Source organism: Oncorhynchus nerka, linkage group LG15 (genome assembly GCF_034236695.1).
Source record: "Oncorhynchus nerka isolate Pitt River linkage group LG15, Oner_Uvic_2.0, whole genome shotgun sequence".
Classification (NCBI taxonomy): domain Eukaryota; kingdom Metazoa; phylum Chordata; class Actinopteri; order Salmoniformes; family Salmonidae; genus Oncorhynchus; species Oncorhynchus nerka.
In genome coordinates, this window is record NC_088410.1 from 86,819,244 (window position 1) to 86,845,137 (window position 25,894).

General features: G+C 43.4%; 14 non-coding genes across 14 annotated transcripts; all 14 read right to left on the reverse strand.

Annotated features, from left to right (window-relative positions):
• Window positions 1–1,720: 1,720 nt before the first annotated feature.
• trnai-uau (transfer RNA isoleucine (anticodon UAU)) lies at window positions 1,721–1,814 on the reverse strand. Its single transcript has 2 exons — window positions 1,777–1,814; window positions 1,721–1,756 (listed from the first exon to the last, which is right to left on the reverse strand). It is a non-coding gene; the product is annotated as a tRNA-Ile (tRNA).
• A 413-nt stretch (window positions 1,815–2,227) lies between these two features.
• Window positions 2,228–2,321, reverse strand: trnai-uau (transfer RNA isoleucine (anticodon UAU)). The gene is made up of 2 exons: window positions 2,284–2,321; window positions 2,228–2,263 (listed from the first exon to the last, which is right to left on the reverse strand). It is a non-coding gene; the product is annotated as a tRNA-Ile (tRNA).
• A 413-nt stretch (window positions 2,322–2,734) lies between these two features.
• trnai-uau (transfer RNA isoleucine (anticodon UAU)) lies at window positions 2,735–2,828 on the reverse strand. The gene is made up of 2 exons: window positions 2,791–2,828; window positions 2,735–2,770 (listed from the first exon to the last, which is right to left on the reverse strand). It is a non-coding gene; the product is annotated as a tRNA-Ile (tRNA).
• A 413-nt stretch (window positions 2,829–3,241) lies between these two features.
• trnai-uau (transfer RNA isoleucine (anticodon UAU)) lies at window positions 3,242–3,335 on the reverse strand. Its single transcript has 2 exons — window positions 3,298–3,335; window positions 3,242–3,277 (listed from the first exon to the last, which is right to left on the reverse strand). It is a non-coding gene; the product is annotated as a tRNA-Ile (tRNA).
• A 414-nt stretch (window positions 3,336–3,749) lies between these two features.
• Window positions 3,750–3,843, reverse strand: trnai-uau (transfer RNA isoleucine (anticodon UAU)). Its single transcript has 2 exons — window positions 3,806–3,843; window positions 3,750–3,785 (listed from the first exon to the last, which is right to left on the reverse strand). It is a non-coding gene; the product is annotated as a tRNA-Ile (tRNA).
• Window positions 3,844–4,256: 413 nt separating this feature from the next.
• Window positions 4,257–4,350, reverse strand: trnai-uau (transfer RNA isoleucine (anticodon UAU)). Its single transcript has 2 exons — window positions 4,313–4,350; window positions 4,257–4,292 (listed from the first exon to the last, which is right to left on the reverse strand). It is a non-coding gene; the product is annotated as a tRNA-Ile (tRNA).
• Window positions 4,351–6,791: 2,441 nt separating this feature from the next.
• On the reverse strand, window positions 6,792–6,885 carry trnai-uau (transfer RNA isoleucine (anticodon UAU)). Its single transcript has 2 exons — window positions 6,848–6,885; window positions 6,792–6,827 (listed from the first exon to the last, which is right to left on the reverse strand). It is a non-coding gene; the product is annotated as a tRNA-Ile (tRNA).
• A 1,910-nt stretch (window positions 6,886–8,795) lies between these two features.
• Window positions 8,796–8,889, reverse strand: trnai-uau (transfer RNA isoleucine (anticodon UAU)). Its single transcript has 2 exons — window positions 8,852–8,889; window positions 8,796–8,831 (listed from the first exon to the last, which is right to left on the reverse strand). It is a non-coding gene; the product is annotated as a tRNA-Ile (tRNA).
• A 2,442-nt stretch (window positions 8,890–11,331) lies between these two features.
• Window positions 11,332–11,425, reverse strand: trnai-uau (transfer RNA isoleucine (anticodon UAU)). The gene is made up of 2 exons: window positions 11,388–11,425; window positions 11,332–11,367 (listed from the first exon to the last, which is right to left on the reverse strand). It is a non-coding gene; the product is annotated as a tRNA-Ile (tRNA).
• Window positions 11,426–12,828: 1,403 nt separating this feature from the next.
• On the reverse strand, window positions 12,829–12,922 carry trnai-uau (transfer RNA isoleucine (anticodon UAU)). The gene is made up of 2 exons: window positions 12,885–12,922; window positions 12,829–12,864 (listed from the first exon to the last, which is right to left on the reverse strand). It is a non-coding gene; the product is annotated as a tRNA-Ile (tRNA).
• A 920-nt stretch (window positions 12,923–13,842) lies between these two features.
• trnai-uau (transfer RNA isoleucine (anticodon UAU)) lies at window positions 13,843–13,936 on the reverse strand. The gene is made up of 2 exons: window positions 13,899–13,936; window positions 13,843–13,878 (listed from the first exon to the last, which is right to left on the reverse strand). It is a non-coding gene; the product is annotated as a tRNA-Ile (tRNA).
• Window positions 13,937–14,856: 920 nt separating this feature from the next.
• Window positions 14,857–14,950, reverse strand: trnai-uau (transfer RNA isoleucine (anticodon UAU)). The gene is made up of 2 exons: window positions 14,913–14,950; window positions 14,857–14,892 (listed from the first exon to the last, which is right to left on the reverse strand). It is a non-coding gene; the product is annotated as a tRNA-Ile (tRNA).
• Window positions 14,951–15,861: 911 nt separating this feature from the next.
• On the reverse strand, window positions 15,862–15,955 carry trnai-uau (transfer RNA isoleucine (anticodon UAU)). The gene is made up of 2 exons: window positions 15,918–15,955; window positions 15,862–15,897 (listed from the first exon to the last, which is right to left on the reverse strand). It is a non-coding gene; the product is annotated as a tRNA-Ile (tRNA).
• A 910-nt stretch (window positions 15,956–16,865) lies between these two features.
• trnai-uau (transfer RNA isoleucine (anticodon UAU)) lies at window positions 16,866–16,959 on the reverse strand. The gene is made up of 2 exons: window positions 16,922–16,959; window positions 16,866–16,901 (listed from the first exon to the last, which is right to left on the reverse strand). It is a non-coding gene; the product is annotated as a tRNA-Ile (tRNA).
• Window positions 16,960–25,894: the final 8,935 nt, after the last annotated feature.

The window sequence follows — 25,894 nt, forward strand, 5'->3', positions numbered from 1 at the left end:
TTTCGAGCAGGCTTGCCACTCTGCATTGCTGACGTGTCAGGCATAGCTGGTGATACAGAAGACTATGGATTTGAATCGTAGCTGTGCCTGCACTCTGACCTGTTATCTCAATGACATACCAACTACTTATGAAATAGATTGAATAAATGATCCTTTTCTGGACAAGAAGTAGACAGGCAGAGGGTTCAAGAAAAGTACTTGCTCATGGTGAGGCTCGAACTCACAACCTCGGCATTGCTTCACTGCATACTGCTGTATAAGTACCACGCGCTAACCGACTGTGCCACAGGAGCTATGCAAAGAACTGTCACTGATCACAATATTTTGCACAAACATAGCTGTACGATATTCAGTCCAAGTCAGTACTACAATTGACCTGCCTGGCAAGCTCAGGCGTTTGAGCATGAGCCTCTTAATCTCAGAATCGTAGGGTCGATACCACAAATGGGGTGATTCTTGTCTGAGACGAAGCACCAACTCACTTTGCTAACAGCCATTCACCTGGACTTTCGAGCAGGCTTGCCACGCTGCATTGCTGATGTGTCAGGCATTGCTGGTAACGCAGAACACTATGCATTTGAATCGTTGCTGTGCCTGCACTCTGACCTGTTGTCTCAATGACATACCAACTACTTATGAAATAGATTGAATAAATTATCCTTTTCTGGACAAGAAGTAGACAGGCAGAGGGTTCAAGAAAAGAAATTGCTTCTTGTGAGGCTCGAACTCACAACCTCAGCATTGCTTCACTGCATACTGCTGTATAAGTACCACGCCCTAACCGACTGCGCCACAGGAGCTATGCAAAGAACTGTCACTGATCACAATTTTTGGCACAAACATAGCTGTACGATATTCAGTCCAAGTCAGTACTACAATTGACCTGCCTGGCAAGCTCAGGCGTTTGAGCATGAGCCTCTTAATCTCAGAATCGTAGGGTCGATACCACAAATGGGGTGATTCTTGTCTGAGCCGAAGCACCAACTCACTTTGCTAACAGCCATTCACCTGGACTTTCGAGCAGGCTTGCCACCCTGCATTTCTGATGTGTCAGGCATTGCTGGTAACGCAGAACACTATGCATTTGAATCGTAGCTGTGCCTGCACTCTGACCTGTTATCTCAATGACATACCAACTACTTATGAAATAGATTGAATAAATTATCCTTTTCTGGACAAGAAGTAGACAGGCAGAGGGTTCAAGAAAAGAAATTGCTCCTGGTGAGGCTCGAACAACCAACTTCGGCATTGCTTCACTGCATACTGCTGTATAAGTACCATGCGCTAACCGACTGCGCCACAGGAGCTATGCAAAGAACTGTCACTGATCACAATATTTTTGACAAACATAGCTGCACGATATTCAGTCCAAGTCAGTACTACAATTGACCTGCCTGGCAAGCTCAGGCGTTTGAGCATGAGCCTCTTAATCTCAGAATCGTAGGGTCGATACCACAAATGGGGTGATTCTTGTCTGAGCCGAAGCACCAATTCACTTTGCTAACAGCCATTCAGCTGGACTTTCGAGCAGGCTTGCCACCCTGCATTTCTGATGTGTCAGGCATTGCTGGTAACGCAGAACACTATGCATTTGAATCGTAGCTGTGCCTGCACTCTGACCTGTTATCTCAATGACATACCAACTACTTATGAAATAGATTGAATAAATTATCCTTTTCTGGACAAGAAGTAGACAGGCAGAGGGTTCAAGAAAAGAAATTGCTCCTGGTGAGGCTCGAACTCACAACTTCGGCATTGCTTCACTGCATACTGCTGTATAAGTACCACGCGCTAACCGACTGCGCCACAGGAGCCATGCAAAGAACTGTCACTGATCACAATTTTTTGCACAAACATAGCTGTACGATATTCAGTCCAAGTCAGTACTACAATTGACCTGCCTGGCAAGCTCAGACGTTTGAGCATGAGCCTCTTAATCTCAGAATCGTAGGGTCGATACCACAAATGGGGTGATTCTTGTCTGAGCCGAAGCACCAACTCACTTTGCAAACAGCCATTCACCTTGACTTTCGAGCAGGCTTGCCACTCTGCATTGCTGACGTGTCAGGCATAGCTGGTGATACAGAAGACTATGGATTTGAATCGTAGCTGTGCCTGCACTCTGACCTGTTATCTCAATGACATACCAACTACTTATGAAATAGATTGAATAAATTATCCTTTTCTGGACAAGAAGTAGACTGGCAGAGGGTTCAAGAAAAGCACTTGCTCCTGGTGAGGCTCGAACTTACAACCTCGGCATTTCTTCACTGCATACTGCTGTATAAGTACCACGCGCTAACCAACTGCGCCACAGGAGCTATGCAAAGAACTGTCACTGATCACAATTTTTTGCACAAACATAGCTGTACGATATTCAGTCCAAGTCAGTACTACAATTGACCTGCCTGGCAAGCTCAGGCGTTTGAGCATGAGCCTCTTAATCTCAGAATCGTAGGGTCGATACCACAAATGGGGTGATTCTTGTCTGAGCCGAAGCACCAACTCACTTTGCAAACAGCCATTCACCTGGACTTTCGAGCAGGCTTGCCACTCTGCATTGCTGACGTGTCAGGCATAGCTGGTGATACAGAAGACTATGGATTTGAATCGTAGCTGTCCCTGCACTCTGACCTGTTATCTCAATGACATACCAACTACTTATGAAATAGATTGAATAAATGATCCTTTTCTGGACAAGAAGTAGACAGGCAGAGGGTTCAAGAAAAGAAATTGCTCCTGGTGAGGCTCGAACTCACAACTTCGGCATTGCTTCACTGCATACTGCTGTATAAGTACCACGCGCTAACCGACTGCGCCACAGGAGCTATGCAAAGAACTGTCACTGATCACAATTTTTTGCACAAACATAGCTGTACGATATTCAGTCCAAGTCAGTACTACAATTGACCTGCCTGGCAAGCTCAGGCGTTTGAGCATGAGCCTCTTAATCTCAGAATCGTAGGGTCGATACCACAAATGGGGTGATTCTTGTCTGAGCCGAAGCACCAACTCACTTTGCAAACAGCCATTCACCTGGACTTTCGAGCAGGCTTGCCACTCTGCATTGCTGACGTGTCAGGCATAGCTGGTGATACAGAAGACTATGGATTTGAATCGTAGCTGTGCCTGCACTCTGACCTGTTATCTCAATGACATACCAACTACTTATGAAATAGATTGAATAAATGATCCTTTTCTGGACAAGAAGTAGACAGGCAGAGGGTTCAAGAAAATAAATTGCTCCTGGTGAGGCTCGAACTCACAACCTCGGCATTGCTTCACTGCATACTGCTGTATAAGTACCACGCGCTAACCGACTGCGCCACAGGAGCTATGCAAAGAACTGTCACTGATCACAATTTTTTTGTACAAACATAGCTGTACGATATTCAGTCCAAGTCAGTACTACAATTGACCTGCCTGGCAAGCTCAGGCGTTTGAGCATGAGCCTCTTAATCTCAGAATCGTAGGGTCGATACCACAAATGGGGTGATTCTTGTCTGAGCCGAAGCACCAACTCACTTTGCAAACAGCCATTCACCTGGACTTTCGAGCAGGCTTGCCACTCTGCATTGCTGACGTGTCAGGCATAGCTGGTGATACAGAAGACTATGGATTTGAATCGTAGCTGTGCCTGCACTCTGACCTGTTATCTCAATGACATACCAACTACTTATGAAATAGATTGAATAAATTATCCTTTTCTGGACAAGAAGTAGACAGGCAGAGGGTTCAAGAAAAGCACTTGCTCCTGGTGAGGCTCGAACTCACAACCTCGGCATTGCTTCACTGCATACTGCTGTATAAGTACCACGCGCTAACCGACTGCGCCACAGGAGCTATGCAAAGAACTGTCACTGATCACAATTTTTTGCACAAACATAGCTGTACGATATTCAGTCCAAGTCAGTACTACAATTGACCTGCCTGGCAAGCTCAGGCGTTTGAGCATGAGCCTCTTAATCTCAGAATCGTAGGGTCGATACCACAAATGGGGTGATTCTTGTCTGAGCCGAAGCACCAACTCACTTTGCAAACAGCCATTCACCTGGACTTTCGAGCAGGCTTGCCACTCTGCATTGCTGACGTGTCAGGCATAGCTGGTGATACAGAAGACTATGGATTTGAATCGTAGCTGTGCCTGCACTCTGACCTGTTATCTCAATGACATACCAACTACTTATGAAATAGATTGAATAAATGATCCTTTTCTGGACAAGAAGTAGACAGGCAGAGGGTTCAAGAAAATAAATTGCTCCTGGTGAGGCTCGAACTCACAACTTCGGCATTGCTTCACTGCATACTGCTGTATAAGTACCACGCGTTAACCGACTGCGCCACAGGAGCTATGCAAAGAACTGTCACTGATCACAATATTTTTGACAAACATAGCTGTACGATATTCATTCCAAGTCAGTACTACAATTGATCTGCCTGGCAAGCTCAGGCGTTTGAGCATGAGCCTCTTAATCTCAGAATCGTAGGGTCGATACCACAAATGGGGTGATTCTTGTCTGAGCCGAAGCACCAACTCACTTTGCAAACGGCCATTCACCTGGACTTTCGAGCATGCTTGCCACTCTGCATTGCTGACGTGTCAGGCATAGCTGGTGATACAGAAGACTATGGATTTGAATCGTAGCTGTGCCTGCACTCTGACCTGTTATCTCAATGACATACCAACTACTTATGAAATAGATTGAATAAATTATCCTTTTCTGGACAAGAAGTATACAGGCAGAGGGTTCAAGAAAAGCACTTGCTCCTGGTGAGGCTCGAACTCACTAACTCGGCATTGCTTCACTGCATACTGCTGTATAAGTACCACGCACTAACCGACTGCGCCACAGGAGCTATGCAAAGAACTCTCACTGATCACAATATTTTTCACAAACATAGCTGTACGATATACAGTCCAAGTCAGTACTACAATTGACCTGCCTGGCAAGCTCAGGCGTTTGAGCATGAGCCTCTTAATCTCAGAATCGTAGGGTCGATACCACAAATGGGGTGATTCTTGTCTGAGCCGAAGCACCAACTCACTTTGCAAACAGCCATTCACCTGGACTTTCGAGCAGGCTTGCCACCCTGCATTGCTGATGTGTCAGGCATTGCTGGTAACGCAGAACACTATGCATTTGAATCGTAGCTGTGCCTGCACTCTGACCTGTTATCTCAATGACATACCAACTACTTATGAAATAGATTGAATAAATGATCCTTTTCTGGACAAGAAGTAGACAGGCAGAGGGTTCAAGAAAAGCAATTGCTCCTGTTGAGGCTTGAACTCACAACCTCTGCATTGCTTCACTGCATACTGATGTATAAGTACCACGCACTAACCGACTGCGCCACAGGAGCTATGGAAAGAACTGATACTGATCACAATTTTTTGCACAAACATAGCTGTACGATATTCAGTCCAAGTCAGTACTACAATTGCCCTGCCTGGCAAGCTCAGGCGTTTGAGCATGAGCCTCTTAATCTCAGAATCGTAGGGTCGATACCACAAATGGGGTGATTCTTGTCTGAGCCGAAGCACCAACTCACTTTGCAAACAGCCATTCACATGGACTTTCGAGCAGGCTTGCCACTCTGCATTGCTGACGTGTCAGGCATAGCTGGTGATACAGAAGACTATGGATTTGAATCGTAGCTGTGCCTGCACTCTGACCTGTTATCTCAATGACATACCAACTACTTATGAAATAGATTGAATAAATGATCCTTTTCTGGAGAAGAAGTAGACAGGCAGAGGGTTCAAGAAAATTAATTGATCCTGTTGAGGCTTGAACTCACAACCTCTGCATTGCTTCACTGCATACTGCTGTATAAGTAACACGCGCTAACCGACTGCGCCACAGGAGCTATGCAAAGAACTGTCACTGATCACAATTTTTGGCATGAACATAGCTGTACGATATTCAGTCCAAGTCAGTACTACAATTGACCTGCCTGGCAAGCTCAGGCGTTTGAGCATGAGCCTCTTAATCTCAGAATCGTAGGGTCCATACCACAAATGGGGTGATTCTTGTCTGAGCCGAAGCACCAACTCACTTTGCAAACAGCCATTCACCTGGACTTTCGAGCAGGCTTGCCACTCTGCATTGCTGACGTGTCAGGCATAGCTGGTGATACAGAAGACTATGGATTTGATTCGTAGCTGTGCCTGCACTCTGACCTGTTATCTCAATGACATACCAACTACTTCTGAAATAAATTGAATAAATTATCCTTTTCTGGACAAGAAGTAGACAGGCAGAGGGTTCAAGAAAAGCACTTGCTCATGGTGAGGCTCGAACTCACAACCTCGGGACTGCATCACTGCATACTGCTGTATAAGTACCACGCGACAACCGAATGCGCCACAGGAGCTATGCAAAGAACTGTCACTGATCACAATATTTTGCACAAACATAGCTGTACGATATTCAGTCCAAGTCAGTACTACAATTGCCCTGCCTGGCAAGCTCAAGCGTTTGAGCATGAGCCTCTTAATCTCAGAATCGTAGGGTCGATACCACAAATGGGGTGATTCTTGTCTGAGCCGAAGCACCAACTCACTTTGCAAACAGCCATTCACCTGGACTTTCGAGCAGGCTTGCCACTCTGCATTGCTGACGTGTCAGGCATAGCTGGTGATACAGAAGACTATGGATTTGAATCGTAGCTGTGCCTGCACTCTGACCTGTTATCTCAATGACATACCAACTACTTATGAAATAGATTGAATAAATGATCCTTTTCTGGACAAGAAGTAGACAGGCAGAGGGTTCAAGAAAAGCAATTGCTCCTGTTGAGGCTTGAACTCACAACCTCGGCATTGCTTCACTGCATACTGCTGTATAAGTACCACGCGCTAACCGACTGCGCCACAGGAGCTATGGAAAGAACTGATACTGATCACAATTTTTTGCACAAACATAGCTGTACGATATTCAGTCCAAGTCAGTACTACAATTGACATGCCTGGCAAACTCAGGCGTTTGAGCATGAGCCTCTTAATCTCAGAATCGTAGGGTCCATACCACAAATGGGGTGATTATTGTCTGAGCCGAAGCACCAACTCACTTTGCAAACAGCCATTCACCTGGACTTTCGAGCATGCTTGCCACTCTGCATTGCTGACGTGTCAGGCATAGCTGGTGATACAGAAGACTATGGATTTGATTCGTAGCTGTGCCTGCACTCTGACCTGTTATCTCAATGACATACCAACTACTTCTGAAATAAATTGAATAAATTATCCTTTTCTGGACAAGAAGTAGACAGGCAGAGGGTTCAAGAAAAGCACTTGCTCATGGTGAGGCTCGAACTCACAACCTCGGGACTGCATCACTGCATACTGCTGTATAAGGACCACGCGACAACCAACTGCGCCACAGGAGCTATGCAAAGACCTGTCACTGATCACAATATTTTTGACAAACATAGCTGCACGATATTCAGTCCAAGTCAGTACTACAATTGACCTGCCTGGCAAGCTCAGGCGTTTGAGCATGAGCCTCTTAATCTCAGAATCGTAGGGTCGATACCACAAATGAGGTGATTCTTGTCTGAGCCGAAGCACCAACTCACTTTGCAAACAGCCATTCACCTGGACTTTCGAGCAGGCTTGCCACCCTGCATTGCTGATATGTCAGGCATTGCTGGTAACGCAGAACACTATGCATTTGAATCGTTGCTGTGCCTGCACTCTGACCTGTTATCTCAATGACATACCAACTACTTATGAAATAGATTGAATAAATGATCCTTTTCTGGACAATAAGTAGACAGGCAGAGGGTTCAAGAAAAGCACTTTCTCCTGGTGAGGCTCGAACTCACAACCTCGGCATTGCTTCAATGCATACTGCTGTATAAGTACCACACGCTAACCGACTGCTCCACAGGAGCTATACAAAGAACTGTCACTGAACACAATTTTTTGCACAAACATAGCTGTACGATATTCAGTCCAAGTCAGTACTACAATTGACCTGCCTGGCAAGCTCAGGCGTTTGAGCATGAGCCTCTTAATCTCAGAATCGTAGGGTCGATACCACAAATGGGGTGATTCTTGTCTGAGCCGAAGCACCAACTCACTTTGCTAACAGCCATTCAGCTGGACTTTCGAGCAGGCTTGCCACTCTGCATTGCTGACGTGTCAGGCATAGCTGGTGATACAGAAGACTATGGATTTGAATCGTAGCTGTGCCTGCACTCTGACCTGTTATCTCAATGACATACCAACTAGTTATGAAATAGATTAAATAAATTATCCTTTTCTGGACAAGAAGTAGACAGGCAGAGGGTTCAAGAAAAGGAATTGCTCCTGGTGAGGCTCGAACTCACAACCTCAGCATTGCTTCACTGCTTAACCGACTGCGCCACAGGAGCTTTGCAAAGAACTGTCACTGATCACAATATTTTTGACAAACATAGCTGCACGAAATTCAGTCCAAGTCAGTACTACAATTGACCTGCCTGGCAAGCTCAGGCGTTTGAGCATGAGCCTCTTAATCTCAGAATCGTAGGGTCGATACCACAAATGGGGTGATTCTTGTCTGAGCCGAAGCACCAACTCACTTTGCAAACGGCCATTCACCTGGACTTTCGAGCAGGCTTGCCACTCTGCATTGCTGACGTGTCAGGCATAGCTGGTGATACAGAAGATTATGGATTTGAATCGTAGCTGTGCCTGCACTCTGACCTGTTATCTCAATGACATACCAACTACTTATGAAATAGATTGAATAAATGATCCTTTTCTGGACAAGAAGTAGACAGGCAGATGGTTCAAGAAAAGAAATTGCTCCTGGTGAGGCTCGAACTCACAACCTCGGCATTGCTTCACTGCATACTGCTGTATAAGTATCACGCGCTAACCGACTGCGCCACAGGAGCTATGCAAAGAACTGTCACTGATCACAATTTTTTTGTACAATCATAGCTGTACGATATTCAGTCCAAGTCAGTACTACAATTGACCTGCCTGGCAAGCTCAGGCGTTTGAGCATGAGCCTCTTAATCTCAGAATCGTAGGGTCGATACCACAAATGGGGTGATTCTTGTCTGAGCCGAAGCACCAACTCACTTTGCAAACAGCCATTCACGTGGACTTTCGAGCAGGCTTGCCACTCTGCATTGCTGACGTGTCAGGCATAGCTGGTGATACAGAAGACTATGGATTTGAATTGTAGCTGTAACTGCACTCTGACCTGTTATCTCAATGACATACCAACTACTTATGAAATAGATTGAATAAATGATCCTTTTCTGGACAAGAAGTAGACAGGCAGAGGGTTCAAGAAAATAAATTGCTCCTGGTGAGGCTCAAACTTATAACCTCGGCATTGCTTCACTGCATACTGCTGTATAAGTACCACGCACTAACCGACTGCGCCACAGGAGCTATGGAAAGAACTGATACTGATCACAATTTTTTGCACAAACATAGCTGTACGATATTCAGTCCAAGTCAGTACTACAATTGACCTGCCTGGCAAGCTCAGGCGTTTGAGCATGAGCCTCTTAATCTCAGAATCGTAGGGTCCATACCACAAATGGGGTGATTCTTGTCTGAGCCCAAGCATCAACTCACTTTGCAAACAGCCATTCACCTGGACTTTCGAGCAGGCTTGCCACTCTGCATTGCTGACATGTCAGGCATAGCTGGTGATACAGAAGACTATGGATTTGATTCGTAGCTGTGCCTGCACTCTGACCTGTTATCTCAATGACATACCAACTACTTCTGAAATAAATTGAATAAATTATCCTTTTCTGGACAAGAAGTAGACAGGCAGAGGGTTCAAGAAAAGCACTTGCTCATGGTGAGGCTCGAACTCACAACCTCGGGACTGCATCACTGCATACTGCTGTATAAGTACCACGCGACAACCGAATGCGCCACAGGAGCTATGCAAAGAACTGTCACTGATCACAATATTTTGCACAAACATAGCTGTACGATATTCAGTCCAAGTCAGTACTACAATTGCCCTGCCTGGCAAGCTCAAGCGTTTGAGCATGAGCCTCTTAATCTCAGAATCGTAGGGTCGATACCACAAATGGGGTGATTCTTGTCTGAGCCGAAGCACCAACTCACTTTGCAAACAGCCATTCACCTGGACTTTCGAGCAGGCTTGCCACTCTGCATTGCTGACGTGTCAGGCATAGCTGGTGATACAGAAGACTATGGATTTGAATCGTAGCTGTGCCTGCACTCTGACCTGTTATCTCAATGACATACCAACTACTTATGAAATAGATTGAATAAATGATCCTTTTCTGGACAAGAAGTAGACAGGCAGAGGGTTCAAGAAAAGCAATTGCTCCTGTTGAGGCTTGAACTCACAACCTCTGCATTGCTTCACTGCATACTGCTGTATAAGTACCACGTGCTAACCGACTGCGCCACAGGAGCTATGGAAAGAACTGATACTGATCACAATTTTTTGCACAAACATAGCTGTACGATATTCAGTCCAAGTCAGTACTACAATTGACATGCCTGGCAAACTCAGGCGTTTGAGCATGAGCCTCTTAATCTCAGAATCGTAGGGTCCATACCACAAATGGGGTGATTCTTGTCTGAGCCGAAGCACCAACTCACTTTGCAAACAGCCATTCACCTGGACTTTCGAGCAGGCTTGCCACTCTGCATTGCTGACGTGTCAGGCATAGCTGGTGATACAGAAGACTATGGATTTGATTCGTAGCTGTGCCTGCACTCTGACCTGTTATCTCAATGACATACCAACTACTTCTGAAATAAATTGAATAAATTATCCTTTTCTGGACAAGAAGTAGACAGGCAGAGGGTTCAAGAAAAGCACTTGCTCATGGTGAGGCTCGAACTCACAACCTCGGGACTGCATCACTGCATACTGCTGTATAAGTACCACGCGACAACCGAATGCGCCACAGGAGCTATGCAAAGAACTATCACTGATCACAATATTTTACACAAACATAGCTGTACGATATTCAGTCCAAGTCAGTACTACAATTGACCTGCCTGGCAAGCTCAGGCGTTTGAGCATGAGCCTCTTAATCTCAGAATCGTAGGGTCGATACCACAAATGGGGTGATTCTTGTCTGAGCCGAAGCACCAACTCACTTTGCAAACAGCCATTCACCTGGACTTTCGAGCAGGCTTGCCACTCTGCATTGCTGTCGTGTCAGGCATAGCTGGTGATACAGAAGACTATGGATTTGAATCGTAGCTGTGCCTGCACTCTGACCTGTTATCTCAATGACATACCAACTACTTATGAAATAGATTGAATAAATGATCCTTTTCTGGACAAGAAGTAGACAGGCAGAGGGTTCAAGAAAAGAACTTGCTCCTGGTGAGGCTCGAACTCACAACCTCGGCATCGCTTCACTGCATACTGCTGTATAAGTACCATGCGCTAACCAACTGCGCCACAGGAGCTATGCAAAGACCTGTCACTGATCACAATATTTTTGACAAACATAGCTGCACGATATTCAGTCCAAGTCAGTACTACAATTGACCTGCCTGGCAAGCTCAGGCGTTTGAGCATGAGCCTCTTAATCTCAGAATCGTAGGGTCGATACCACAAATGAGGTGATTCTTGTCTGAGCCGAAGCACCAACTCACTTTGCAAACAGCCATTCACCTGGACTTTCGAGCAGGCTTGCCACCCTGCATTGCTGATATGTCAGGCATTGCTGGTAACGGAGAACACTATGCATTTGAATCGTTGCTGTGCCTGCACTCTGACCTGTTATCTCAATGACATACCAACTACTTATGAAATAGATTGAATAAATGATCCTTTTCTGGACAATAAGTAGACAGGCAGAGGGTTCAAGAAAAGCACTTTCTCCTGGTGAGGCTCGAACTCACAACCTCGGCATTGCTTCAATGCATACTGCTGTATAAGTACCACACGCTAACCGCCTGCTCCACAGGAGCTATACAAAGAACTGTCACTGATCACAATTTTTTGCACAAACATAGCTGTACGATATTCAGTCCAAGTCAGTACTACAATTGACCTGCCTGGCAAGCTCAGGCGTTTGAGCATGAGCCTCTTAATCTCAGAATCGTAGGGTCGATACCACAAATGGGGTGATTCTTGTCTGAGCCGAAGCACCAACTCACTTTGCTAACAGCCATTCAGCTGGACTTTCGAGCAGGCTTGCCACTCTGCATTGCTGACGTGTCAGGCATAGCTGGTGATACAGAAGACTATGGATTTGAATCGTAGCTGTGCCTGCACTCTGACCTGTTATCTCAATGACATACCAACTAGTTATGAAATAGATTAAATAAATTATCCTTTTCTGGACAAGAAGTAGACAGGCAGAGGGTTCAAGAAAAGTAATTGCTCCTGGTGAGGCTCGAACTCACAACCTCAGCATTGCTTCACTGCTTAACCGACTGCGCCACAGGAGCTTTGCAAAGAACTGTCACTGATCACAATATTTTTGACAAACATAGCTGCACGAAATTCAGTCCAAGTCAGTACTACAATTGACCTGCATGGCAAGCACAGGCGTTTGAGCATGAGCCTCTTAATCTCAGAATCGTAGGGTCGATACCACAAATGGGGTGATTCTTGTCTGAGCCGAAGCACCAACTCACTTTGCAAACAGCCATTCACCTGGACTTTCGAGCAGGCTTGCCACTCTGCATTGCTGACGTGTCAGGCATAGCTGGTGATACAGAAGACTATGGATTTGAATCGTAGCTGTGCCTGCACTCTGACCTGTTATCTCAATGACATACCAACTACTTATGAAATAGATTGAATAAATGATCCTTTTCTGGACAAGAAGTAGACAGGCAGAGGGTTCAAGAAAAGCAATTTCTCCTGGTGAGGCTCGAACTCACAACCTCGGCATTGCTTCACTGCATACTGCCGTATAAGTACCATGCGCTAACCGACTGCGCCACAGGAGCTATGCAAAGAACTGTCACTGATCACAATATTTTTGACAAACATAGCTGCACGATATTCAGTCCAAGTCAGTACTACAATTGACCTGCCTGGCAAGCTCAGGCGTTTGAGCATGAGCCTCTTAATCTCAGAATCGTAGGGTCGATACCACAAATGGGGTGATTCTTGTCTGAGCCGAAGCACCAACTCACTTTGCTAACAGCCATTCAGCTGGACTTTCGAGCAGGCTTGCCACTCTGCATTGCTGACGTGTCAGGCATAGCTGGTGATACAGAAGACTATTGATTTGAATGGTAGCTGTGCCTGCACTCTGACCTGTTATCTCAATGACATACCAACTACTTATGAAATAGATTGAATAAATGATCCTTTTCTGGACAAGAAGTAGACAGGCAGAGGGTTCAAGAAAAGCACTTGCTCCTGGTGAGGCTCGAACTCACAACCTCGGCATTGCTTCACTGCATACTGCTGTATAAGTACCATGCGCTAACCGACTGCGCCACAGGGGGTATGCAAAGAACTGTCACTGATCACAATATTTTTGACAAACATAGCTGCACGATATTCAGTCCAAGTCAGTACTACAATTGACCTGCCTGGCAAGCTCAGGCGTTTGAGCATGAGCCTCTTAATCTCAGAATCGTAGGGTCGATACCACAAATGGGGTGATTCTTGTCTGAGCCGAAGCACCAACTCACTTTGCTAACAGCCATTCAGCTGGACTTTCGAGCAGGCTTGCCACTCTGCATTGCTGACGTGTCAGGCATAGCTGGTGATACAGAAGACTATGGATTTGAATGGTAGCTGTGCCTGCACTCTGACCTGTTATCTCAATGACATACCAACTACTTATGAAATAGATTGAATAAATTATCCTTTTCTGGACAAGAAGTAGACAGGCAGAGGGTTCAAGAAAAGCAATTGCTCCTGGTGAGGCTCGAACTCACAACCTCGGCATTGCTTCACTGCATACTGCTGTATAAGTACCACGCGCTAACCGACTGCGCCACAGGAGCTATACAAAGAACTGTCACTGATCACAATTTTTTGCACAAACATAGCTGTAAGATATTCAGTCCAAGTCAGTACTACAATTGACCTGCCTGGCAAGCTCAGGCGTTTGAGCATGAGCCTCTTAATCTCAGAATCGTAGGGTCGATACCACAAATGGGGTGATTCTTGTCTGAGCCGAAGCACCAACTCACTTTGCAAACAGCTATTCACCTGGACTTTAGAGCAGGCTTGCCACTCTGCATTGCTGACGTGTCAGGCATAGCTGGTGATACAGAAGACTATGGATTTGAATCGTAGCTGTGCCTGCACTCTGACCTGTTATCTCAATGACATACCAACTACTTATGAAATAGATTGAATAAATGATCCTTTTCTGGACAAGAAGTAGACAGGCAGAGGGTTCAAGAAAAGTATTTGCTCATGGTGAGGCTCGAACTCACAACCTCGGCATTGCTTCACTGCATACTGCTGTATAAGTACCATGCGCTAACCGACTGCGCCACAGGAGTTATGCGAACAACTGTCACTGATCACAATATTTTGCACAAACATAGCTGTATGATATTCAGTCCAAGTCAGTACTACAATTGACCTGCCTGGCAAGCTCAGGCGTTTGAGCATGAGCCTCTTAATCTCAGAATCGTAGGGTCGATACCACAAATGGGGTGATTCTTGTCTGAGCCGAAGCACCAACTCACTTTGCAAACAGCCATTCACCAGGACTTTCGAGCAGGCTTGCCACTCTGCATTGCTGACGTGTCAGGCATAGCTGGTGATACAGAAGACTATGGATTTGAATCGTAGCTGTGCCTGCACTCTGACCTGTTATCTCAATGACATACCAACTACTTATGAAATAGATTGAATAAATGATCCTTTTCTGGACAAGAAGTAGACAGGCAGAGGGTTCAAGAAAAGCAATTGCTCCTGGTGAGGCTCGAACTCACAACCTCGGCATTGCTTCACTGCATACTGCTGTATAAGTACCACGCGCAAAACGACTGCGCCACAGGAGCTATACAAAGAACTGTCACTGATCACAATATTTTGGACAAACATAGCTGTACGATATTCAGTCCAAGTCAGTACTACAATTGACCTGCCTGGCAAGCTCAGGCGTTTGAGCATGAGCCTCTTAATCTCAGAATCGTAGGGTCGATACCAGAAATGGGGTGATTCTTGTCTGAGCCGAAGCACCAACTCACTTTGCAAACAGCCATTCACCTGGACTTTCGAGCAGGCTTGCCACTCTGCATTGCTGACGTGTCAGGCATAGCTGGTGATAGAGAAGACTATGGATTTGAATTGTAGCTGTGCCTGCACTCTGACCTGTTATCTCAATGACATACCAACTACTTATGAAATAGATTGAATAAATTATCCTTTTCTGGACAAGAAGTAGACAGGCAGAGGGTTCAAGAAAAGCAATTGCTCCTGGTGAGGCTCCAACTCACAACCTCGGCATTGCGTCACTGCATACTGCTGTATAAGTACCACGCGCTAACCGACTGAGCCACAGGAGCTATGCAAAGAACTGTCACTGATCACAATTTTTTGCACAAACATAGCTGTACAATATTCAGTCCAAGTCAGTACTACAATTGACCTGCCTGGCAAGCTCAGGCGTTTGAGCATGAGCCTCTTAATCTCAGAATCGTAGGGTCGATACCACAAATGGGGTGATTCTTGTCTGAGCCGAAGCACCAACTCACTTTGCAAACAGGTGACTTTCGAGCAGGCTTGCCACCCTGCATTGCTGATGTGTCAGGCATTGCTGGTAACGCATACAACTATGCATTAGAATCGTAGCTGTGCCTGCACTCTGACCTGTTATCTCAATGACATACCAACTACTTATGAAATAGATTGAATAAATGATCCTTTTCTGGACACGAAGTAGACAGGCAGAGGGTTCAAGAAAAGAAATTGCTCCTGGTGAGGTTCAAACTCACAACGTCGGCATTGCTTCACTGCATACTGCTGTATAAGTACCACGCGCTAACCGACTGCGCCACAGGAGCTATGCAAAGGACTGTCACTGATCACAATTTTTTGCACAAACATAGCTGTACGATATTCAGTCCAAGTCAGTACTACAATTGACCTGCCTGGCAAGCTCAGGCGTTTGAGCATGAGCCTCTTAATCTCAGAATCGTAGGGTCGATACCACAAATGGGGTGATTCTTGTCTGAGCCGAAGCACCAACTCACTTTGCAAACAGCCATTCACCTGGACTTTCGAGCAGGCTTCCACTCTGCATTGCTGACGTGTCAGGCATAGCTGGTGATACAGAAGACTATGGATTTGAATCGTAGCTGTGCCTGCACTCTGACCTGTTATCTCAATGACATACCAACTACTTATGAAATAGATTGAATAAATGATCATTTTCTGGACAAGAAGTAGACAGGCAGAGGGTTCAAGAAAAGAAATTGCTTCTTGTGAGGGTCGAACTCACAACCTCAGCATTGCTTCACTGCATACTGCTGTATAAGTACCACGCGCTAACCGACTGCGCCACAGGAGCTATGCAAAGAACTGTCACTGATCACAATTTTTGGCACAAACATAGCTGTACGATATTCAGTCCAAGTCAGTACTACAATTGACCTGCCTGGCAAGCTCAGGCGTTTGAGCATGAGCCTCTTAATCTCAGAATCGTAGGGTCGATACCTCAAATGGGGTGATTCTTGTCTGAGCCGAAGCACCAACTCACTTTGCAAACAGGTGACTTTCGAGCAGGCTTGCCACCCTGCATTGCTGATGTGTCAGGCATTGCTGGTAACGCATAAAACTATGCATTAGAATCGTAGCTGTGCCTGCACTCTGACCTGTTATCTCAATGACATACCAACTACTTATGAAATAGATTGAATAAATGATCCTTTTCTGGACATGAAGTAGACAGGCAGAGGGTTCAAGAAAAGAAATTGCTCCTGGTGAGGTTCAAACTCACAACGTCGGCATTGCTTCACTGCATACTGCTGTATAAGTACCACGCGCTAACCGACTGCGCCACAGGAGCTATGCAAAGGACTGTCACTGATCACAATTTTTTGCACAAACATAGCTGTACGATATTCAGTCCAAGTCAGTACTACAATTGACCTGCCTGGCAAGCTCAGGCGTTTGAGCATGAGTCTCTTAATCTCAGAATCGTAGGGTCGATACCACAAATGGGGTGATTCTTGTCTGAGCCGAAGCACCAACTCACTTTGCAAACAGCCATTCACCTGGACTTTCGAGCAGGCTTCCACTCTGCATTGCTGACGTGTCAGGCATAGCTGGTGATACAGAAGACTATGGATTTGAATCGTAGCTGTCCCTGCACTCTGACCTGTTATCTCAATGACATACCAACTACTTATGAAATAGATTGAATAAATGATCCTTTTCTGGACAAGAAGTAGACAGGCAGAGGGTTCAAGAAAATCAATTGCTCCTGGTGAGGCTCGAACTCACAACCTCGGCATTGCTTCACTGCATACTGCTGTATAAGTGATAGAGGAATTCTAAATCCCTTTATGTTTAATTGCCAAAACCAATTAAATTCACACTCATTTCTAATTCATGATAAGTTGTAAGTTTATCATTTGCATGAATTAGCACGAGACCAGTCTTAAAAACAAGTTCAACATTTATTCTTGATGAGTACTGACCCAAAATACAAAGAACATTACATTTTAAAGAAAGTGAACATAAAATGACGTCATCAGTTTCACACCCTCTCCCAGCCTTACAATGGCTTAGTATCCAGTCCTGGAGATAGTTTCACTCCCCTCATAAATCTACACTCCAACCTGTCTAAAGGATATACTTCTCTCCCCTAATGGAATCCAACCAAAACATTCTTATCTGTTTGAAAAACGATCTTATCCCTTTTTCTCAAACTTTCCCAGGAGACACAGACACAATTCATTTCTGCTTACATTTTCAGTAACAGTACAATTAAGAACCCATACTTTTCAAATCATAACATAAGTATTAGCATGAATGGTTCTAATCATTAATGTATACATAATTGATCATCTAAACTATATTTTCCTCTATCAAGCCTCCCTTTGATCAAATATTATACATTCAATTCTACATCTAGTTTTATTTAATCATAAAAAATGAAAGTATAAACGAACTTAATTAACCTTTTTATAGAGGTTTATCAGATTATCATATGAATAGACAAATAATCAACAAATCAATTATAAATGTTTATCCAACTCTCCACATTTCATGAATCAATTCTAACCTTAACTCCAACTGCTTTTAAACCTACATCAGAATCATAACTCTTCCTTCCGGATTTTCGTCACGACCTTCATTAAAAAAACAGTTTAATCATGGAAACCAATTACAATCTAATTCCCCTTTATCTCAACACTAGCCTCATCAAACATAAATTCCCCACAAATGACAGATCCGGATTCGTCCACTTCCTCTGTAGACATGCCTTCAGTCCTCCACAGGTCAGAATCTGGAATCGGCCCATAACGCACCATCTGTTGGGTCATTGATCTTTCCAGAGTCCTGGAAACAAGGCCTCGCACACAGGGAATTAGACAACAGCCGCATAAAATTAAAACAGTCATACAGGTCGATACAGCCCAAAACACCACATTTTTCCATAAATACTGTCTACCCAATTTAGTTCAGAGAAGTATCCACCCCAGAGTTTCTGCCAACCCGTGAGCCAGGGTGGTCAAACCAGCTGAGGCTTCGGGCACTGATTCGTCCGGAGCTGTGCTACCCGGGATGTAAGACATGGTCCTGATTACCACGCCCACTTCCTCCTTTTATCCTATGCAATTCTATTCTGTCAGGTCTTCCAGCTGGTTGCTTCAGTCGGTTCTACAAAACCTTTAATAACACCTTTGGTATTCCTGCTAAAGCGCTGTTGATTACCATAACTATAATTACACACCTCGTGGAACCCCAATGTTATCAATATATACTCTGTCGTCAAAAGACCCAGATGGAGCATCTCTTCTCTCTCGTTTTGGCTAACTTCATGTCTTGGTGTTGTATGAGTGTAAAAGGCATTCCTAACCCGTCCAATCAGTCAAACTCATTCCCCCGCACAACCACCAGATGGCGACACTGGCCCATTTTCAACATTTTGAAATCTCCAGAGTTCAACCAGCCTGTCAAATCAGACATGGTCTCGTCAGTGGTAATATTCTCTGTCTTATTGCAGGTACCAACTCCCCCCACGTATTTCCCGTGTGTACTGTATCTGGCCAAACAGTAATATTCTCCTCTCGTCACGGTAAAGGGAGGAAGTCTTGATTTAAGTGGAACCTGGGGATATAAATAGCGTAAATCAATACAACTATCATTATTTGGCATTCCTGCTTTCATGAACAGCTTTACCATACATGCCATTCCCTTAGGGGAATTAATTCCGTTCAGTGGAAAAGGGATAGTTGTTAACTGGGGTTTAGCGTTCGCACAGACATAACATTCTTCTTTAGCCACTGATCTGGCCGTATTGAATCCATTCCAACCATAAGTTGGACTCCCCAAACCCAGTCTCCACTTCTATATCTTCTTTGAGGTCTTTGGTCTGAACTATTCGTACCTTTATACAATACTTCCTCTGTTCAGGAACACAGTCCAAAACGCCAACCCTTACTATACTCCACCTGGTCCCAAATTGAGTATATGGGTTTACGTAGCCATCCCTTTCAGTGTGAGCTATGACCTGGCTCCATGACTTACACGGTGATTTACACAAATACTTCCCATAGAGTCCCATGGTTCTAGACTGCCAAGGGGTGAATGACCCCAATTGATCTACACAAAATTCTACTGAGAGATCCTTGCCCAATTCCACCCTCACTTCCTTACTATTTTGTTTCAGTGACCTTCTGAGAATCTTAGGTAACATCCCATTTCCCTCATCTAGCACATGAGTCAAATTATCCTCTTTGGCACTTTCCGGGGAATCATGGTGAATCAGGAATATGGCCCCCACAATAAAACAGCTCAGGACGGTCAGTGCACACGTGAAGCCCCACCCTCTCCCCGAGAACATATCAACAGCCAGAGGCCAAGCCATCACTTCACTTCTATGAACGCTCACAGCGTTCCATATGGGTCACGGTTCCTCTCCTACTCCTGCGATCGTTCGACAGTGCTAGTGTGACTCACCCTCTTACAATGTGTGATATGTACCCAGGTAGTTCTTTCGGCTATTCTCACAGCGAAGGCAGTCACCAGTAGTACTTGGAATGGTCCCTCCCACCGAGGCTGTTTCCAGTTTTTTCTCTTTAGCGATTGGACCCAGATCCAGTCTCCTGGTTGAATCTCGTGTGCCACCTCCCTCTGTAGTTCTCCTGCTGGGCATAAAACTTTTGACATACGTGTTTGATTAATGAACAACCTCCTCATGTGTTCCACAATACTGCTTTCTATTTCTACATTTGCTTCCTCCAATCGCCCTAATTGGGGCATTCTATAGGGTCTACCAAAAACCTTCTCAAATGGAGATAGCCCCTCCCTATCAGGGGTTATTCTAATAGTCATTAACACTATGGGCAGGCATTTTACCCAGTTCATTCCAGTACTTAGGTGTGTTTTCCTTAATCAACCTTTTACCGATCGATTCATGTTCTCGATAAGGCCAGCGCTTTGGGGGTGATAAGAACAATGTTTCTTCATATTTATATCCAATTTCTGACCTATATGATCAATTACTTGATTAGAAAAATGGGAACCATTGTCGCTATAAATAGTTTCTTATTCGTCAAACCAATTAACATTTTTTTAAATTTTTTTTATTAGTTAATTATCCCGTAGGTCACATCCTATTCTAGAACACTATTTACCCATCCCCCTTTTGTTACCTGGCTCTGCCCAGGTAACAACCTTGCCTTATTCTTATACAATGACTTAGATAAGATTTAGTGAATTATCCTTATGTCTGAAATTCCATTTAGGAGTGTCCCTTTCATTTTCCACATGTCCAATTCTCACTTTTGTCTCCACTCAGTAACTCTATCTACCCACTATGTTATCTGTGCTCGTCCTGGCCCCCCTTGTAAAACTTCTCTGCTCTCCAACCTTCAAGGTCTCTGCAGTGCGGGGGAGGGCTCCTCTGTATGTTTCTCATGTTTTCCAAATTTGAACTACATGGAAACTACAAACCCATGGACCCTCTTTTAGAAAAAAAAACCATGTCTATGAGCGGCTTTTCTCCAAATTCCTTAATCAATCTATCTTAATCCTAACAATAATCCTAACTCCTCATATATGTCCTATATTCCTGTTAACCTGTTGCTTCTACCCGGGACGCTTGCGTCCCAACTAGAGCTCTGGAAATGCAAATGCGCTACGCTAAATGCTAATAGTATTAGTTAAAACTCAAAAGTTCATTAAAATACACATGCAGGGTATCGAATTAAAGCTACACTCGTTGTGAATCCAGGCAACAAGTCAGATTTTTAAAATGCTTTTCGGCGAAAGCATGAGAAGCTATTATCTGATAGCATGCAACACCCCAAAAGACCCACAGGGGACGTAAACAAAATAATTAGCATTTCGGCGTTACACAAACCGCACAATAAAATAGAAAACATTCATTACCTTTCACCATCTTCTTTGTTGGCACTCCTAGATGTCCCATAAACACTATTTGGGTCTTTATTTCGATTAAATCGGTCCATATAAAGCCTAGATATCGTTATATGTAGACTGTGTGATAAACGAAAAAAACATTGTTTCAAAACGTAACGTCATTTTTTCAAATTCAAAAAGTCGACGATAAACTTTCACAAAACACTTCGAAATACGTTTGTAATGCAACTTTAGGTATTAGTAAACGTTAATAAGCAATAAAATTCATCAGGAGGCGATGTAAAGATCATTAGCTGTCCGTCTGGAAAATGTCCGGCTAGAAACTCAACGAAAATATCCGGTCCTAGACCGGATTAGATACGGTGTCCTGTATGTGTTTGACCAAGAAAAAACTCGAAGGGAAATGACAAGACTCTAGACACCCTGTGGAAGCTGTAGGTACTGTAACCTCAGTCAATTAATTGTGGTTCACGTTTATCAATGGGTTCAAGTAGCGCATGGATATATTTTCCCCATTTTCAGTGATCAGTTTTTCCTGTGCTTTTCGATGTAAATGCCGTTCTGGTAAAGCCACAGCAATGATTTAACCAGTTTTTTAAACGTCTGAGTGTTTTCTATCCACACAGACTAAGCAAATGCATATACTATATTCCTGGCATGAGTAGCAGGGCGCTGAAATGTTGCGCGATTTTTAACAGAATGTTCAAAAAAGTAGAGGGTCGACTGAAGAGGTTAAATATAATACTATTTAAAAACTTATAATCTAATAAATGCTAACCATATTAAAAATACTTTCTACACTAACAAGCCCTCTCCTTGGGGACCCTCAGTATTCTATCTGACCATAACATGGATTTAATGTGTTGCAAAGTGTGGAATAAAACTTTGGTCCTGTAAAACAGAGTAAAGCAGAACAAAGCATTCTTATAACCCATCTGGTCCTCTCAGCTATTCTTATCCAGCACCAGGTGGGCACCATGCCACCCTTCACGACAGGGAGAACAAACATACATGGGTCATCCTCAGTCAGTCTTATCCTTCCCTCAACGCATGCTTCTCCTCAGCCTCTCCAACTGGAGCATCAAGCAAAGGCATCATGCCTGAAGCCTTCATTACATCTGTAACAGACTTCTTAAAACATGGTATGATGCAAACAGCACATCACATTAATAACAAATAATAAAGTTCAACAGTACTCCCAGGTTTCCCCCATATCATGGAAAACCTATCCACCTTTGTGGGATTCCCTATGCCATAAGGATATCCTCTTCTCCAGTCCCAGAACTGTCCCAAGTTGGTTATCATGTAATCCCCATACAGACACCCTCCCCCATTACACAGGTAATGTCGCCCGTCTTTTGACACTCCTGTACACGGGTGTTAAAATCAAATAAAAATACCTCAATTTCTTCCCTGCCCTGTTGGCTCAAAATATGTTATCTTCCCCTATTTATTCTCAATGATAAATATGACTTTCTCTCTGTTACAATACCAAATCCCTAATAGCCCATTCAAAAAACTTCACAGCTAATGTTATAAGACAGAATCCTGAACCACTTTCTCATTTGCGGTTCAAACAGTAATTCTAAACCCTCAACCAAAACTGCTTAATTTCTAATGAATTTACCTTAACCTCTTACCTCTACCTGGGACGCTTGCGTCCCAACTAGAGCTCTGGAAATGCAAATGTGCTACGCTAAATGCTAATAGTATTAGTTAAAACTCAAATGTTCATTAAAATACACATGCAGGGTATCAAATTAAAGCTACACTCGTTGTGAATCCAGGCAACAAGTCAGATTTTTAAAATGCTTTTCGGCGACAGCATGAGAAGCTATTATCTGATAGCATGCACCAATACACTACAACAGAAAAGCACAGCAGGGGACGTAAACAAAATAATTAGCATTTCGGCGTTACACAAACCGCACAATAAAATAGAAAACAGTCATTACCTTTCACCATCTTCTTTGTTGGCACTCCTAGATGTCCCATAAACACTATTGGGTCTTTATTTCGATTAAATCGGGCCATATAAAGCCAAGATATCGTTATATGTAGACTGTGTGATAAACGAAAAAAACAGCGATTTCTAACGTAACGTCATTTTTTAAAATTCAAAAAGTAGACGATAAACTTTCACAAAACACTTGAAATACGTTTGTAATGCTACTTTAGGTATTAGTAAACGTTAATAAGCGATAAAATTCATCCGTAGGCGATGTACATATCATTAGCTGTCTTCTTGGAAAAAATTTCAGGAGAGAGCTCTTCCGGAATGATCTGGGCGGAGACCGGAGGTACGTCGTGCCCCTCTTTCGGTTCAACCAAGAATCAAAGAGGATTAAATTCACAAGATACTCGACTACATGGGGATGCTGTGGGAGTTGAATGCTCGGTCTTATCTAATTCGGCTCACTGTTAACAATTGCTGGAAGTGGCGCAAGGATATTTATTTCCATTTTCTGTGATCAGGTTTTCCTGCACTTTCCGATGTAACGCACGTTATGTAATAGCCACAGTCGTGATTTAACCAGTTTTAAAAACGTCCGAGGGTTTCCTATACACACATTCTAACCATATGAACGTACTATATTCCTGGCATGAGTAGCAGGGCGCTGAAATGTTGCGCGATTTTTAACAAAATGTTCAAAAAAGTAGAGGGTAGGAGCAAGAAGTTAACACTAGTAACTCAATATGACCCCATTCATTATACAAATGACTCTCCCCTGGGGCTGATCAGACCCCAGAAGCCAGTCATGACAAGGTCAAAAGGTCATACCATATTATACATAAAGATCCCTTTATCCTTACAATAGAAATAGTCACTTGTATGATTCAAACCCATAAAAAACATCTCATAAGGTTCCATATGTGAGCGTGCCTCTTTAAAATCTCCTTGCACTAAAACAAATCGTTCTAACAGTTGTTTTATATATATATAATTTGCAGACCTTTTTCAATTTGGTCGTTTAAAGCTGCACTCTCCCCCAAAATTATAATCCCAGGAGGCCTCTAAAAGTGAGCCACCACATCCCTAACTATCATTCACTAATGCTACCTCGAATCAGAAACTCAATAAGTGAACTATAACTAAAACATAATGATAATTCCCCTTTGACTCAAATCATTAATCATAAGTTTTGAACATCGTCTACGGATATGTTTACTTAAATGACCATGCTAGCTTTAGATACAATTAACCCGATAACATTATTATCCAATGCATTACTTTTTCTCTCTGCCGCAAATGTCGTACATTTCGCAGTGTAAGGAATCCGTAATTTAATCCCCGATATTTAATAAATATGCATTTGCATTCCCTCATGGCTTTTTTAATTTATTTACTTATGGGTAACTTTCATCCGTTCCGGAACAAAGAGTTCTACCTAAACCCGCCAGAACACACTGTTCAACTAAGTTAAATCAAACCCAAAAATTGACTATAACCAATAAACAAATAAACAAAACACTTTTATCTCAATTTCTGAAAGGTTACTCGAAGCCTCGATACACACACTAATAGCCATACAGTTTGCTCCGTTATTTCCAGTCTCTGGTGACAAAAGTGTCGCGCTAGTGACGTCATCATCAAGCGCTCAACCTGCCAATTCGTAGCGACTTCAAATGGATTGTAAATAATTCTTGTTCGATTAACCAACCCTAATTTATCACATCTGTTCTAATCCTGAATTATAATTTACCACCCCAACCAACATCTCTAAATACGCCAATTTTATAAAAGCTTTTCGATGGGCATAAATCATAATGGTCTCTTTGTTATCATTTAGAATCCATTTTGCTCTAAATACCTGTCTCGTCTTTGACTTAGTATTTTAATTACAACTCTATTCCCAATACGTTATTCACTTGTCTAATTACAAAGTCAGACCAGCATTAGTGAGTGCTCGTCTTAAAAATGCCTTGTCTCTCGGAACAGGGAAATCCCCTTAACCCAAACATTTACTCCTACAACGACACCCAATAATTCTTATGATCCCTTCACGTCGTTCGTTTTAAATCTCTTGATGTATCATGTAACTTATTTTTCTTTCTTCGAATTGTCGTCCCACAATATTTTTTTCCACTTGTCATACACTCAAACCTCTGTGATTACCGTGCACTGTCCCTTTAAGATAAGAAAATCAAAAAATCAAAAATCAAAAATCAAAAATCAAAAAATCAAAAATCAAAAACCAAAAATCAATAATCAGAAAAACAATCACAACTTCTTACGATTAAACTATTCTTACCTAATTTATAGTCCAAAGCGTTGCACTATATAGCCCCATTGAGTGTCTAGCAATTCCGTTGCTTGGCTATAGACACAAATCTGCCCGCCTTTGTAAAATATATATTCCCTATTCAGATTGAGTTCAGTTTTAAAT